The sequence below is a fragment of the Mesoplodon mirus genome (assembly GCF_964341445.2).
Source record: "Mesoplodon mirus genome assembly, chromosome: 3".
In the NCBI taxonomy this organism is placed as follows: Eukaryota; Metazoa; Chordata; class Mammalia; order Artiodactyla; family Ziphiidae; genus Mesoplodon; species Mesoplodon mirus.
Genome location: NC_138978.1, coordinates 26,723,216 through 26,739,016, shown reverse-complemented (window position 1 = coordinate 26,739,016; position 15,801 = coordinate 26,723,216).

Sequence of the window (15,801 nt, the reverse complement as noted above, 5' to 3'; positions counted from 1 at the left end):
GCAGAGACAACCCCACCTCCTCCCTGCACCCCCATCAACTGTGCCCAACAAGACCTCCACCTGTGTTGGCCCACGGACCCCAGTGTGAGCCCCTGAGGACAGAGCCAGCCTTTCTTCTCTGGATCCCTCAGGACTTCTCAGCTCAGGGTTGGCAGAGCAAGACCCCCAAGGCACCCAGCTCTGCATCACGCGAGTAGGCTCAATGTCATCACAAACCCAACATGCCCAAGTCGAAGCTCACGAGCTCCCTGCCCTAGAAACCTGGCTTCTCCCCAGTCCTCGCTCCCCATGGAAGACACCTCCATCCACCCATCCAGGGACCCAGCCAGGATCCTGGGTGCCATCCTTGACGTCTCCTTTCCTCTGGCACCCAACTTGACGTCCAGCCCTGTCATTTACCTCTAATAACTGCATCCATTCTGCCCTTTCCATCTTCCAGGAAGGACCCTCTTTACAGGCCCCCTAGGACTCCACTCTTCCCTTCAGTGCTGATCTGTTTATGATTCTAATTCGGCCCTCTGATCAAGACCCTAAAATCCCCGAAGACAGGAACTGCACCTGTCTTTTCTTCACCACTGAATTCTCAGTTCAGGGCCTGGCACATAGCAGATGCTCATCTAATACCTGCTCACTGGGTGTATAAATAAAAGCTACTGTCTAATAAGCACCTACTGTGTGCCAGGCATTGGGCCAAGCACTTAATTCAGTCTTCCCAGTGTCCCAACATGATCCCGTTGCAGAGATGACAAATCCGAGGCTCAGGGAGGTAAGTAACTAGCCCAGAGTCCCATAGCCAGTCAGTGGCAGAGCCAGAACTCAAGCACAAGTGCCTCTGACCTGGCTTCAGTGTCTCTAAAATACAGACCCAATTTTACCCCCATCATGACAAGAACCATTTTGTGTTGTGCTTGTCCTCTTAGGCACTTGCCTCCCTCATCAGACTGTGAGCCCCTGAGGGTAAACACACTATTTCTATTCCTGTATGCCCCCAGCTCAGGGCCTGAAAGCCTGAGTAACTGAATAAAGGAGATAGGAAGAGGGAGGCAGGCCTGGCTCAACAATACTTCTTGAATGAAGGATCCAAACAGCACCCAGAGATGTTGCTACATGATGGGCTGCAGGAGGAATCAGGGAAGGCAGGGAGCCCCCACGTGCCCACAGCCCCTGTGATCCACCCAGGCCACTACTGGTGAATCACTACTGGTGACACCAGCATGGCTGTCCTTGGTTGCTGATGCTCAGCCACACCTGTGTGACTGCATGTAGATGCTTCTAAAGACCCTACTAAGGTCAGAGGAGACACACCAACTGCACTGTCCTCAGATCCTCTGAAACCTGCCATATTCGTTCTTTAATGAGGTGCCAAGGGAACATCCACGCGAGGCTTGGGCCGGACACAAACCACGTGGTTATGAATCAGTCATCCCTTCAAAGGCTCCCGTGTCCTCAGCAAACACAGCTGACACAGATCAGAGCCTCCAGTGCCTCCCACGGGCTCCTGTCTACGTGGATGGGTGTGGTGAAGCTGGGGGAAGCAAATCAGGATGAGCCTGAGCCTGCGGGGAGGGCCAGAGCAGGAGGCAAGCGGAGCGCGGGTCACTGAGCGCCCTGGGCTGGACAGCCTGTGACTGTGAAACACAGACTTGGGGAAGAAGCATCTCTTCCAGCTGTGACAAGGCCCGGGGGGTGGTGGGGTGGGCAGGCCACGAACTCCCTGGAGGCGGCATTTCTGGGCGGCCTATGGGACCGGTGGAGCCCAGGGACTGACCCCAACGGGCCTGGGTTTGAATCCGGCTCTGCCATCTCCAGGAAGGTGGCCTTGGGGAGTCTTGTTGTCTCTCTGAGCCTCAGTTTCCACACCCGGGTCAGTGTGGGTGGGGCTGGAGGGGCCGGGGCAGGAGCTGGCCTCCTGGGGTCTTGAAAGCCAAGCTCAGGATTGGTGGTCTTTGCTTTAGGAGCAGCGGGGTCTCTGGTGCTTTAAGGAGCTGGCAGACAGAAGTTTGCATTTCAAATGGATCACCAGGACCGTCATCTCAGCCCGCCTGTGGGTTATGAGGACAAAGTGGTAAAATGCTGCTGAAAAGCTTAGACCAGTGATGTCTCAGCAGCATCCCAGGAAATGGCAGCAGATGTCCTGGGGTGGAGGTGGGTGGACAGACGCCCTGCCTGCCCCACCTGTCAGGGTGCCAGGGCTGCACCCGGCATCTCACGCACATCTCACTGTGTCCTCACAGCCCCGGCGAGGTGAGGGGTATTACCGTGCCATTTTACAGGAAGAGAAACTGAGGCCCAGAGAAGAGCAGAGGTTTACTCACGGGGACTGTCCAGTTTGGTTGCATTTGAGAACAAAGTAAGGGACAAACCATCATGAACCTTGATGAGGGCTGGGGACACAGAACTGAATCAGACACAGCCCCTGCCCTGAGGAAGTTCCCGGTTGTAGGGCAGGGAGGTTCTAATATAAATTATATTTCGATACTTACATAAAATGAGCAAGAAGGGAAGCATGTGGAGGGTACAGATACAGTGAAGAAGAGGGAGGAGTGAACTCCATGTAGATTGGGGTGTTCAGGGAAGGCTTCTAGGTAGAGGTAGAGGTGTCAGGAGGAACCACCTTTCAATTGGCAGGTGATGGTGTTGGTGGTTTTGCAGGGTTTCCAACACCCTCACCCCCAGACGGCATCCGCAGCCCTGCTGGGTTCGCAGCATCGAGGTTTGATGAGAGATTTGAAGAAGGTGACTGGTCATCCCCACATTGTGCTCGGTGACACCAGAGTCCCCTCATCAGGGGCAGGCCCCCTGCCCCCCCCTCCAGGAACGCCCAGAGGTTGTCTGAAACCCCTCCCCAGGGTCTCAGGGAAGCACCCTGTGTCCCAGCCACACCCCCACTCCCACACTCTGCCTCTCCCAGGGTCGGCACCTCACCTCTGCCTCTCCCCCTCCCCCTCCCTTCTTCCCTCCTTCCCTTCTGCGCCGATGTTTATTTTCAGAAACTCAGACTCCTTCCCAAGCCTCTGACATTTACTCTTTGGAATTAGAATATTTTCTATTTCTCTTTCTCAAAGCAAGTCTGTTGGCTGCGATTTCCCAGGGATCTTGCCCGCTCTTCTGGAGGTGAAGGGCTGGAGCAGAACCTACTTATGTCAGCCTAGCACCGACTGTGTCAACCAGCAATTATTAGGCACCCACTGTGTACCAAGCCCTTCGCATGAACTACCACATTCAATCTATTTAAGAAGACTGTGGGGTTGGCATTACCAGCTCCACGTGCGGGATGATTGAACCGAAGCTTGGAACAGTTAAATAACAAGTCTAAGGTCACCCGGCCAGTGAGAGGTGGGGCGGGGATGAGACCACAGCCCTCTGACCCCAGAGTCCCTTTCTGTCCTCTGTGCTCTGCCTCCAAGGCCCGTGGGTGCTGGTGCATTGAAGGGTGTGCAGCATCTTGGTGAACCAAGAGTTTAGGGGATGTGGCATCCAGGCGGAGGCAACAGCAAGGGTAAAGACACAGAGGCAGGAAGATGCCAGGCATGTTGGAAGGGCCAGTCGGTAAGGCTGAGGTAGGGGGTTCAGCTCCAGGAATAGGGAAGGATGAGGATGGTTGCAGAGGCACACTTGGCCTGTGTGGTTGCAAGTGACAGAAAATCCAACTCCGCCTGGCTGAGTTAAAAGGAAATGCATGGGCTCCTCTGAGTGGTCAGCCCAAGGGTAAGGTGAGCAAGAGTGAGAGGAGGGCCTGATCTCAAAGGAAAAATGCTGACCAGACCAAAAGAAAAAATATATTCACAAGAGTCAGCACAAACGAAGAGCTGACATGCATCTGACACTGTTGTAAGCCTTCTACATGTATTATCTCATTTATCTTTGAAACGACACTCGGGGGTGTATATTAGGATTTCTAGTTTATAAATGAGGAAACTAAGGCTCAGAGAGGTTAAATAACACGCCCAGGGCCACACAGCTGGTAGTAGGTGGCAGAGACCTAATTTGCATCTCTACTCTAGAGTTTAGGGCTTAATCACTGCACTGCCACACCCTCCTGCGTGGCTGTCACAGGCCTGATCCTGGTGGCCTGGCCTGGGAAGCTGAGTGGCTTCCTCCAGTAGCAAATGAGGAGCCATCAAATATAGCGGCTGTGACACTGTCAGAGCTGTGCTTTAGAAACCCACTCAGAGGCAGTGTGGGGGCAGGTCTGGCGGACAGGGACAGTGTCCAGGCAGGAGCTGGGGTGGGCCTGACTTGGCACAGCAGTGGGGAAAGAGAGGGGGGACACTGTGAGATGCTCACTTAAATTCCCTCGGCCAATTGGCCTGTGCTGGTGGAATAAGCGGCAGGTTCATGGATGACTGACAACCCAGCTCTGAAGGTGCCTCTGGGTTTGCATCATTGTCCGGTCCATCCTCCTCACTTCTGGCAGGAGGAGGCATCCAGGGCCTGGCCCTGCACATTCTGTTCACGATCAGCCTCCGGGACCTAGCCCAGGTGTGGGGAGGGCATCCTAGCAGGCTCACGCCAATGACCAAGGGGTTGAGAGCAGCTGAAGTCCCACAGCCCAGCACTAGAGGCCTAGCTGACCCATGTCCTCCCTCCAAAGAGGAATCAGGAAGGATATGAGTAAGGCCTGGGATTCCCTGCGTGTTTGACAGGTGTCAGGGACACAGCCTGCTCCCTCTGGGCTCAGCCTAGAAAGGCCAGCTGGCCCCTGTGCCTTCTGGGTGGAGCTGCTCTTCACAGGGTGTCAACAATGGAATAACGGACCTTGCCAGAGAGGAAAGCCAGGCATACAAGATATCCATCTCCTCCTGTTTGTCAGGAAAGAGCAGGGCCCGGCTGCAGGGAGGACATAGGAGATTATTTCTGGGGCCAGTTTGGAATGCAGTGGTGCAGGCCCACTATCACTGCTGTCCCCCAGGGATTCTATTCCCAGGAATCCCAGGAGGCCCTGATCCTCAAAGACCAACAAAGGCCATGGGCCACCAGCGCCCCTTTCCTCAGTCTCACGGGCCTACAGGATGAAGCTGCCTTTTCCCATCATGCCTTGCCTCCAGTCAAACCCACAAAAGGCTCCCATTGCCTCTGACACGACCGGCCAGCAGGTGGCTTCCCTCCCCATGGTGATTCAGGGTCCAGGCTCCTTCCATCTCATAGCTCCACCCTCCTCCAAGGCCTCATATTTCTCTGCTTCCAGAGGAGAAATAGGGACTGGAGAAGGCACACTTGCTTCTTAATCACCTTGGACCAGAAGTGACACCTCACTTGTCCCAGTGCCCTGGTATGAGCTGGTCATGTGGCCCCACCTACATGCAAGAGGGGCTGGGAAATGTGGTCCTGCCAGGGCATCCCCTTCCCAGCCACAACTCTGCACAGCCCCTCACACTCATTACCCACATCCCCATGGACAGCACGGCCGTATTTGCCACTGTCATCACCTCCTCATATCATTGTGGGGTCCTGGAGAAAGGTGGAGAGTAGTTAAGAGTCCAGGCAGGTATAGGTTCAAAGCCTGGCTCTCTCCCTTAACAGCTTGTGTAAACTGGGCAGGTCCCATCACCCCACAAGCCTAAGGCTCTGCATCTGTAAATAGAGGTCCTGATGCCCACCTCACAGGGCTGCCATGAGGCTGTGAGGTGGCCCCTCCTAGACAGTGGTCAGCACAGGGCCTGGCCCTTGGTGACCATTCACTTGGTGGGAGTGGCTCTCACTGGGGAGACCAGCCCACTGGGGGAGGGGGAGGCGGAGGGAGCAGGAGGGCCACGAGGAAGGGCATTAGCTCAAAATATGGCCTTTCCAGCTGGCCTTTTATGTTGCAGCTTTTGAAGTTTGATTCAAAATCCAAAGGAAAGACTCCATTGAAAGGGGAATTCATCATGACAGGTAATGCAGGGAAAGAACGGAAACTGTGCATTCTTTAGAGACATGTTTGGATCTCTCCCAACAGGAAATCACCTAATAAAAACAGTCCTGATGCTAATTGGGACAATGGAGATGAGAGAGCCCGGAGCTCCCGGGTTGAAAGATGCCAACAGTAACTGTAGCTGATTCAGGGGAAACATCATGCTGGAACAGCCAAAAGGGAGGACCTTCCTGATATTGAAAGCAGACTCTTTGCTCCCTGGGCTCCAAGTTTGGATTTCAATCCTGGCCGTGGGGCTTACTGTGTAACCTTTGGAAAGTCACTTAACCTCTCTGTGCCTATGGGCTGAGGGTCCTGTCTTATTGCTGTTTCACTGGATCCATTACTCAGACCCATGGTCCAGCTCCCAACCCCGGTGGCCTAAGCCACCAGCCTCTGGCTGTCCTGACACCACCTTCAGCAGATCAAGCCTTTGTTCCCTAGTGCTCCAGGCTGGGGTCCTGGTCCCTACCTCAGCTGATCTTTCTGGCCAAACCTGGTGGCCCTGAAGTGTTCACCTCACCCCAGACCTGTAAACCAGATCCTGGGACAGATGAGGTCTACCAAAGTCATGTGCAAACCCCCAACAGCCTGCAGTTCCCCTTTACCCCAACCAGGGAAGGGAATGTGAGGTAGGAGGTGAGAGGGGCTGAGTATGTGCCCTGCTCCTGGGAGAACCCTTTCCAGGCCTTCCAGAAGCTGGAAGGAGGTTGGGAGATGCCCCATGGAGGAAATACTTCTGACTCTACTTCCTGAAAGAGTTGATTTTTCCTATTTTTTAAGTCAAAGCTCACAGGGTCAAATTTAATCCAGAGAAGATTTTACATTTGGTTCTGAGACAAGAGAGAGGTCGTGAGGGCTATGGGATGACCTCCATCCTCTGCAAACACACAGCAGGGGTCCAGGGAAAGTCTTTAACAGCCAGCCTATCAGATGTCTCCGCTCCAGGCAGAGGGTTAGATGTGAGGTCTCTGCAGCAGCCCACGCCCTACTCTGGTTTCTTTCTCATACCTCTCAGGTGCTCTGAATCTACCCACAACCTCCCAAATTCAAGCACTCAGGGAATAGATGGCTCAAAGCCCCATACGACACAGACACGTCTTCAGTGGGTGGCTCAGCTCGGTCTACATTTAAAGGAAAGTTCAAGGAGAGCTTCCTGATAGTGGAGACCGAACTTCCCCGCTCAAATCCCTTAAAATCTTCTTGTGTCCCTACTAGAGCGATGGAACTTTCCAACATGGCTTTTATGCCCTTCCCAGCCTGATCCCAGCCTCTGCCCTGCCTCATCTCAGCCTCTTTCTTCACATTATCTGATCCACTCACACTTGCTTCCTGATCTTGCTGACCTTCTACCCCAGGGCATTTGCATACACAGTTTCCTGCACCTGAAAGGCTCTCCCCACCCCTTTTTGACCTAAACAACTCCTGCTTAACTTCCAGTGATCAACTCAAATATCACCTCTTTGGCCAAGCCTCAGACCTCCCTATGCACTACCCCACACAACTCTACTTTGACACACTAAGCTGCAGTTTCCCACATATGTGTATGATTTGGGGGTACAATACCCCTCTCCCACTGTAGTCTAGTCTTTGGTTCATCCAGACCACATCTGTTTTCACTCACTGTTGTATCCCCACTACCCAGCATAACGTCAACATACAGCAGGTGCCCAGTAAAGATTGGGTGAACGTGTGAATGTACAAGGAGTTTCCAAAGTGGTCATTGGAAAGGGCTAAGGATCCATCAGGAGAATATGGCACCCTCACTAACTAAACTGTCTGTATGTTCAAGTGGTCTCACTAGCTTGGGACTCCCAGAGTTAAGGAGTGTTACAGAGGGCACTTTGGGAGCCACAAATTAAGGCAAGAATAGAATGACACATCAGTGTCAAGGTTGAGAAAGCAGAAAGAAGACCCCTAGGAAAGAGGGAAAATGGAGATGCAGAATAGACCCATCTCCTTCCCCCTCACTGCCAGTCCCACCTAATTCCCAGGAACATTGCCCTAATACACACTTTGCATTGTAGTGGAGCCTACCAGTTGCTTCCCAGCATATCCTTCTCTACTTCTTTTGGTAACAGAACCTGCCATTCCAGGTGTTTATATGGCTACCAAGAATAGTTACATTTCCCAGCTTCCCCTGCAGCAATTAGTCATGTGACTAAGTTCTGCCAATGGCCCTTGAGCAGATGGTATGTGTGTGTGTATGCGTTCATGTGTACACATATATGTACAACCTCTGGACTGTGCCCTAAAGACATCTTCCCTTCTTTCTGGCTGGAGGGTGGCCATGGAGATGAGCTGTATTTAACCAGTGGATGGGGAAATAGCTTAGAAGTGGCAGAACAACAAGCTGGAGGGAGTCCAGGTCCCTAACACATTAGCTCAGGACACTGACACTACGATTATTCCATGAGAAATAAACATTCTTCTGTTCTATGTAAGCCACTGTTATCTGGTTCTCATTTCCTATATCTTAATAATACACTGATCAAGGCACCTGACAGCTTTTCATGGTAGTTGAAGTCTCTGAAGTAAGTCTACGCAAACAGCCTGTGTATCAGTCACCTATACTATGTAACACACCACCCCAACATTAAGTGACTTAAAACAACAACCTTTTATTTAGTTCACAGTTCTGGGGTTCGTAAATTTAGGCTGGGCCATTCTGGCTGAATTCCTTTGTGTCTCTGAGGTCAGTGGCAAGTCAGCTAAATAACTCTACTTCTTCGGGCTGGCTGGAGTTTGGCTGGGACAGCTGGGTGCTGTGGTCTCTCAGCCTCCAACAGGATAGCCTGGGTTTGTTCTCAGAGTAAAGGAAGGGTTCCTAGAGAGGGTAAACATACGTAAGATACATGGGCTCTGGCATGTCACTATCTCCATGCATTCTGTTTGCCAGAGCAAGTCAGGGGTGGTAAAGAGACTCTACCCTTTGAAAGGAGGAGCTGTAAAGAATATGAATACAGGAAGGGGGAGAAATTGGGACCATTTTTGCAATTGATCTGGAAGAGATTGATGTCTAATTCTGGGATTTAGGGCCCTATAAGGCTAGGGGCTCAGAAACATTTGAATAGGAAATTGTCTCAAGTCTCATTCCTACTGGTGCTCTGGGCTACAGCAGAAAATGTCAAAGGCTGTGAAGAGGAAGATAAAGTGGGTCATGGTGAGAAGGCTTTGCCAGCCACTGGCCTATTTCCAATCTCTCTGGGCATGGAATTCCAGAATCCTAGCCTTGGAAAGAACATCAGAGGTTGTCCAGTCCCTCCTCAGGCCTCTACTTCATCAAGAGCTTGAGCTGCCCATACAACTTCCTGCCAGCACATAGCCCGCCCTCTGCTTGGCTCCTCCCTTTATGGGAAACACTCTCCCTCCTCTGAGGCAGCTGCACCCACTGGGAGAGAGGGGAAGGAAAGAAGGAAGGAAGGAAGGAAGGAGGAAAGAAAGAAAGAAAGAAAGAAAGAGGAAAGAAAGAAAAAAGAGAAAGAAGGAACCATCTGTGCAAATGGGCTCTAGGGCCAAGTCCTTTTTGCTACAGGGCTCCTTCTGGCCCCCACCACCAGGCCTAGTGGAGTCATCAAATAAATCCAACATTTAGAAAACGGAGGACAGGGATGAGGGATCAGCAGACACTTTCCTGAAATTCAATGGTAATAAAGGAGAGAAATGGACCAGCTCGCTCCCGATAACTACCACGAGAGAAGTAATTACACCTCTCCTGTCCTGAGCGAGGATGCCGGTGGCACCTGCCCAGGTAATTCATCAGCCTCAGATTAATGGACCCCTCAAGAGCATCTGCACACGTCTCCATCCAGGTTTCTCAGGAAACCTCTATTTAGATTTCATTAGGACTGTTTTTCTCTGTCATCACTGAGAGGGGAGGTGGGCTACCATACTAGATGGCACAATTGAATATTGATTTGCTAGCACTAACCCAGCAGAAAAACAGTCCATTCAAGTGAACCAGTTGTTTCCAATTGCCCAAGACCTCCCCAGGGCCTTGGTTTCTCTTGCAACTCACTGAGTTGTTGGTATCACATCAGGTAAGCAGAGAACCTAGCTCTGTGTTTGCTGGGACTAAGGCTTGGCCATGTAGAAAGCACAGTAAGCCTTGGTTCCCTCCTCTGTAAAATGGGAATAACAGGAATGGGATGATGGAGACTGTCACTTTCTGGTATTTACATTTTTCTAACATTTGAATTCTTTAAAACAAGCATACATTTTCCTTTATGATGAGAAAATCAAAGGCAATGGAACTATAAATAAATAAAATTAAGAAATATGAATAAATAAAATTACATACCTCATTGAGTTGCAGTAAGGGTTAAGGAGATATTTCAATGCCCACAGTGCAGGGCCAAGCATGTGCTGGGTGAACAATGCCTATAGCTGCCAGGCTTCTCTAATTATTATGGCTGATAATAGTTGTGGCCATTGGAAATCAAGGTTCTTGTCATGAGAGTTGGGCAAGTGTGTCAACCTCTCTGGCCTTGGTGAATTCATCTCTAAAATTAGAATGTCAGAAAACTTCCTAAACCTAATAAAGGAAACAATAATGCGAAAACCCACTCACACCCTACTTAATGGTAAAGATTGAATGCTTCTTTCCTAACATCAAGAACAAGAAGAGGATGTCCACTCTGGCCACTTCCATTCAAACCTGGGGGTTTTAGCCCAGTCAGTTAAGCAAGAGAAAGAAATAAAAGACATCCATACTGGAAAGAGAGCATTCAAATTATTTCCTTTCACAGATAACATGATCTTGAATACAGAAAATCCTAAGGAATTCACAGAAAAGAAAACTATCAGAACTCATAAATGAGTTCAGCAAGATTGCAGGATATAAAATAAATATACAAAAATAACTTGTATTTCTATAGACTAGCAATGAACAATCTGAAAATGATTCAGTAAACAATTCTATTTATGATTACACCAAAACAATAAAATGTCTACAAATAAAAGATACATGTGGCCAAATGTTTTCAACAAGGATGAAGGATGCCAAGATAATTCAAAGAAAAAAAAACAGTCATTTCAACAAATGATACTGGTACAACTAGATGAACACATGAATGAAGTTGGACACCCACTTCACACCATGCATAAAATTTAACTCAAAACAGACTATAGACCAAATGTAAGAGCCAAAATTATAAAACCCTTAGAAAAAAACATAGAATTAAATCCTTGTGACCTTGGATTAGTGAATTATTTCTTAATTATAACATTAAAAACACAAATAACAAAAGAAAAATGGATAAATTGACTCAATCAAAATTAAAAAATTTTTGTTCTTCCAAAGGCATCACCAAGAAAGTGAAAAGACAACCTACACTATGGGAGAAAATATCTGCAAGTCATATATCTGATAAGAGACTGGTTTCAGAATCTAAAAGAACACTTACAACTCAACAACAGAAAGACAAGTAAGCTGATTTTTTTTAAAGGGCAGAGGATTTAAATAGATATTTCTCCAAAGAAGATGTATAAATTGCCAATAATCACATGAAAAGATGCTCAGCATCATTAGTCGTTAAGGAAATGCAAATCAAAGCTACAATGACATGCCTCTTCACAGCCAATAGGATGGCTATAATTAAAAAGATGGCTAGAGCAGAAGCAAGAAGAACTACAACCCTGCAGCCTGTGGAACAAAAACCACATTCACAGAAAGATAGACAAGATGAAAATGCAGAGGGCTATGTACCAGATCAAGGAACAAGATAAAACCCCAGAAAAACAACTAAATGAAGTGGAGGTAAGCAACCTTCCAGAAAAAGGATTCAGAATAATGATAGTGAAGATGATCCAGGCCTCAGAAGAAGAATGGAGGCAAAGATCAAGAAGATGCAAGAAATGTTTAACAAAGACCTAGAAGAATTAAAGAACAAACAAACAGCAATGAACAATACAGTAACTGAAATGAAAACTACACTAGAAGGTATCAATAGTAGAATAACTGAGGCAGAAGAACAGATAAGTGACCTGGAAGACAGAATGGTGGAATTCACTGCTGTGGAACAGAATAAAGAAAAAAGAATGAAAAGAAATGAAGACAGCCTAAGAGATCTCTGGGACAACATTAAATGCAACAACATTTGCATTATAGGGATCCCAGGAGGAGAAGAGAGAGAGAAAGGACCCGAGAAAATATTTGAAGAGATTATAGTTGAAAACTGCCCTAACATGGGAAAGGAAATAGCCACCCAAGTCCAGGATAAACCCAAGGAGAAACACGCCAAGACACATAGTAATCAAATTGGCAAAAATTAAAGACAAAGAAAAATTATTGAAAGCAGCAAGGGAAAAACGACAAATAACATACAAGGGAACTCCCATAAGGTTAATATGATATACTTAAAGTGATGAAAGGGAAGAACCCACAACCAAGATTACTCTACCCAGCAAGGATTTCATTCAGATTCATTGGAGAAATCAAAAGCTTTACAGACAAGCAAAAGCTAAGAGAATTCAGCACCACCAAACCAGCTCTACAACAAAGGCTAAAGGAACTTCTCTAAGTGGGAAACACAAGAGAAGAAAAGGACCTACAAAAACAAACCCAAAACGATTAAGAAAATGGTCATTGGAACATACATATCGATAATTACCTTAAACATGGATGGATTAAATACTCCAACCAAAAGACACAGGCTTGCTGAATGGATACAAAAACAAGACCCATATATATGCTGTCTATAAGAGACCCACTTCAGACCTAGGGACACATACAGACTGAAAGTGAGGGGATGGAAAAAGATATTCCATGCAAATGGAAATCAAAAGAAAGCTGGAGTAGCAATACTCATATCAGATAAAACAGACTTTAAAATAAAGAATGTTACAAGAGACAAGGAAGTACACCACATAATGATCAAGGGATCAATCCAAGAAGAAGATATAACAATTATAAATATATATGCACCCAACATAGGAGCACCACAATACATAAGGCAACTGCTAACAGCTATAAAAGAGGACATCGACAGCAACACATTAATAGTGGGGGACCTTAACACCTCACTTACACCAATGGACAGATCATCCAAAATGAAAATAAATAAGGAAACAGAAGTTTTAAATGATACAATAGACCAGATAGATTTAATTGATATTTATAGGTCATTCCATCCAAAACAGCAGATTACACTTTCTTCTCAAGTGCGCACGGAACATTCTCTAGGATAGATCACATCTTGTGTCACAAATCAAGCCTCAGTAAATTTAAGATAATTGAAATCATATCAAGCACCTTTTCAGACCACAATGCTATGAGATTAGAACTGAATTACAGGGAAAAAAATGTAAAAAACACAAACACATGGAGACTAAACAATACGTTACTAAATAACTAAGACATCACTGAAGAAATCAAAGAGGAAATCAAAAAATACCTAGAAACAAAGGCCAATGAAAACACGACGATCCAAAACCTATGGGATGCAGCAAAAGCAGTTCTAAGAGGGAATTTTATAGCTATAGAAGCCTACCTCAAGAAACAAGAAAAATCTCAAATAAGCAATCTAACCTTACACCTAAAGGAACTAGAGAAAGAAGAACAAACAAAACCCAAAGTTAGCAGAAGGAAAGAAATCATAAAGATCAGAGCAGAAATAAATGAAATAGAAACAAAGAAAGCAATAGCAAAGATCAATAAAACTAAAAGCTGGTTCTTTGAAAAGATAAACAAAATTGATAAACCATTAGCCAGACTCATCAAGAAAAAGAGGGAGAGGGCTCAAATCAATAAAATTAGAAATGAAAAAGGAGAAGTTACAACAGACACTGCAGAAATACAAAGCATCCTAAGAGACTACTACAAGTAACTCTATGCCAATAAAATGGACAACCTGGAAGAAACAGACAAATTCTTAGAAAGGTATAACCTTCCAAGACTGAACCAGGAAGAAATAGAAAATAAGAACAGACCAATCACAAGTAATGAAATTGAAACTGTGATTAAAAATCTTCCAACAAACAAAAGTCCAGGACCAGATGGCTTCACGGGTGAATTCTATCAAACATTTAGAGAAGAGTTAACACCCATCCTTCTCAAACTCTTACAAAAAATAGCAGAGGAGGGAACACTCCCACACCCATTCTATGAGGCCAACATCACCCTGATACCAAAACCAGACAAAGACACTTAAAAAAAAAGAAAATTACAGACCAATATCACTGATGAATAAAGATGCAAAAATCCTCAACAAAATACTAGTGAACAGAATCCAACAACACATTAAAAGGGTCATACACCATGATCAAGTGGGATTTATCCCAGGGATGCAAGCATTCTTCAATATATGCAAATCAATCAATGCGATACACCTTATTAACAAATTGAAGAATAAAAACCATACAATCATCTCAATAGATGCAGAAAAAGCTTTTGACAAAATTCTACACCCATTTATAATAAAAACTCTCCAGAAAGTGGGGATAGAGGGAACCTACCTCATCAAAATAAAGGCCATATATGACAGACCCACAGCAAACATCATTCTCAATGGTGAAAAACTGAAAGCATTTCCTCTAGGATCAGGGACAAGACAAGGATGTCCACTCTCACCACTATTATTCAACACAGTTTTGGAAGTCCTACCCACGGCAATCAGAGAAGAAAAAGAAATAAAAGGAATACAAATTGGAAAAGAAGAAGTAAAACTGTCACTGTTTGCAGATGAAATGATACTATACATAGAGAACCCTAAAAATGCCACCAGAAAACTACTAGAGCTAATCAATGAATTTGGTAAAGTAGCAGGATACAAAATTAATGCAAAGAAATTTCTTGCATTCCTATACACTAATGATGAAAAATCTGAAAGAGAAATTAAGGAAACACTCCCATTTACCATTGCAACAAAAAGAATAAAATACCTAGGAAAAAACCTACCTAGGGAGACAAAAGACCTGTATGCAGAAAAGTATAAGACACTGATGAAAGAAATTAAAGATGATACCAACAGATGGAGAAATATACCATGTTCTTGGATTGGAAGAATCAATATTGTGAAAATGACTATACTATCCAAAGCAATCTACAGATGCAATGCAATCCCTATCAAATTACCAATGACATTTTTTATGGAACTAGAACAAAAAATCTTAACATTTGTATGGAGACAAAAAAGACCCCGAATAGGAAAAGCAATCTTGAGGGAGAAAAACGGAGCTGGAGGAATCAGACTTCCTGACTTCAGACTATACTAGAAAGCTACAGTAATCAAGGCAATATGGTGCTGGCACAAAAACAGAAACATAGATCAATGGGACAAGAGAGAAAGCCCAGAGATAAACCCACGCACCTATGGTCAACTAATCTATGACAAAGGAGGCAAGGATATACAATGGAGAAAAGACAGTCTCTTCAATAAGTGGTGCTGGGAAAACTGGACAGCTACATGTAAAAGAATGAAATTACAACACTCCCTAACACCATACACAAAAATAAACTCAAAATGGATTTGAGACCCAAATGTAAGACCGGATGCTATAAAACTCTTAGAGGAAAACATAGGAAGAATGCTCTTTGACATAAATCACAACAAGATCATTTTTGATCCACCTCCTAGAGCAATGGAAATAAAAACAAAAATAAACAAATGGGGCCTAATGAAACTTCAAAGCTTTTGCCCAACAACGGAAACCACAAACAAGATGAAAAGGCAACCCTCAGAATGGGAGAAAATATTTACAAATGAATCAATGGACAAAGGATTAATCTCCAAAATATATAAACAGCTCATGCAGCTCAATATTAAAGAAACAAAGAACCCAATCCAAAATAGGCAGAAGACCTAAATAGACATTTCTCCAAAGAAGACATACAGATGGCCAAGAAGCACATGAAAAGCTGTTCAACATCACTAATTATTAGAGAAACACAAATCAAAAATACAATGAGG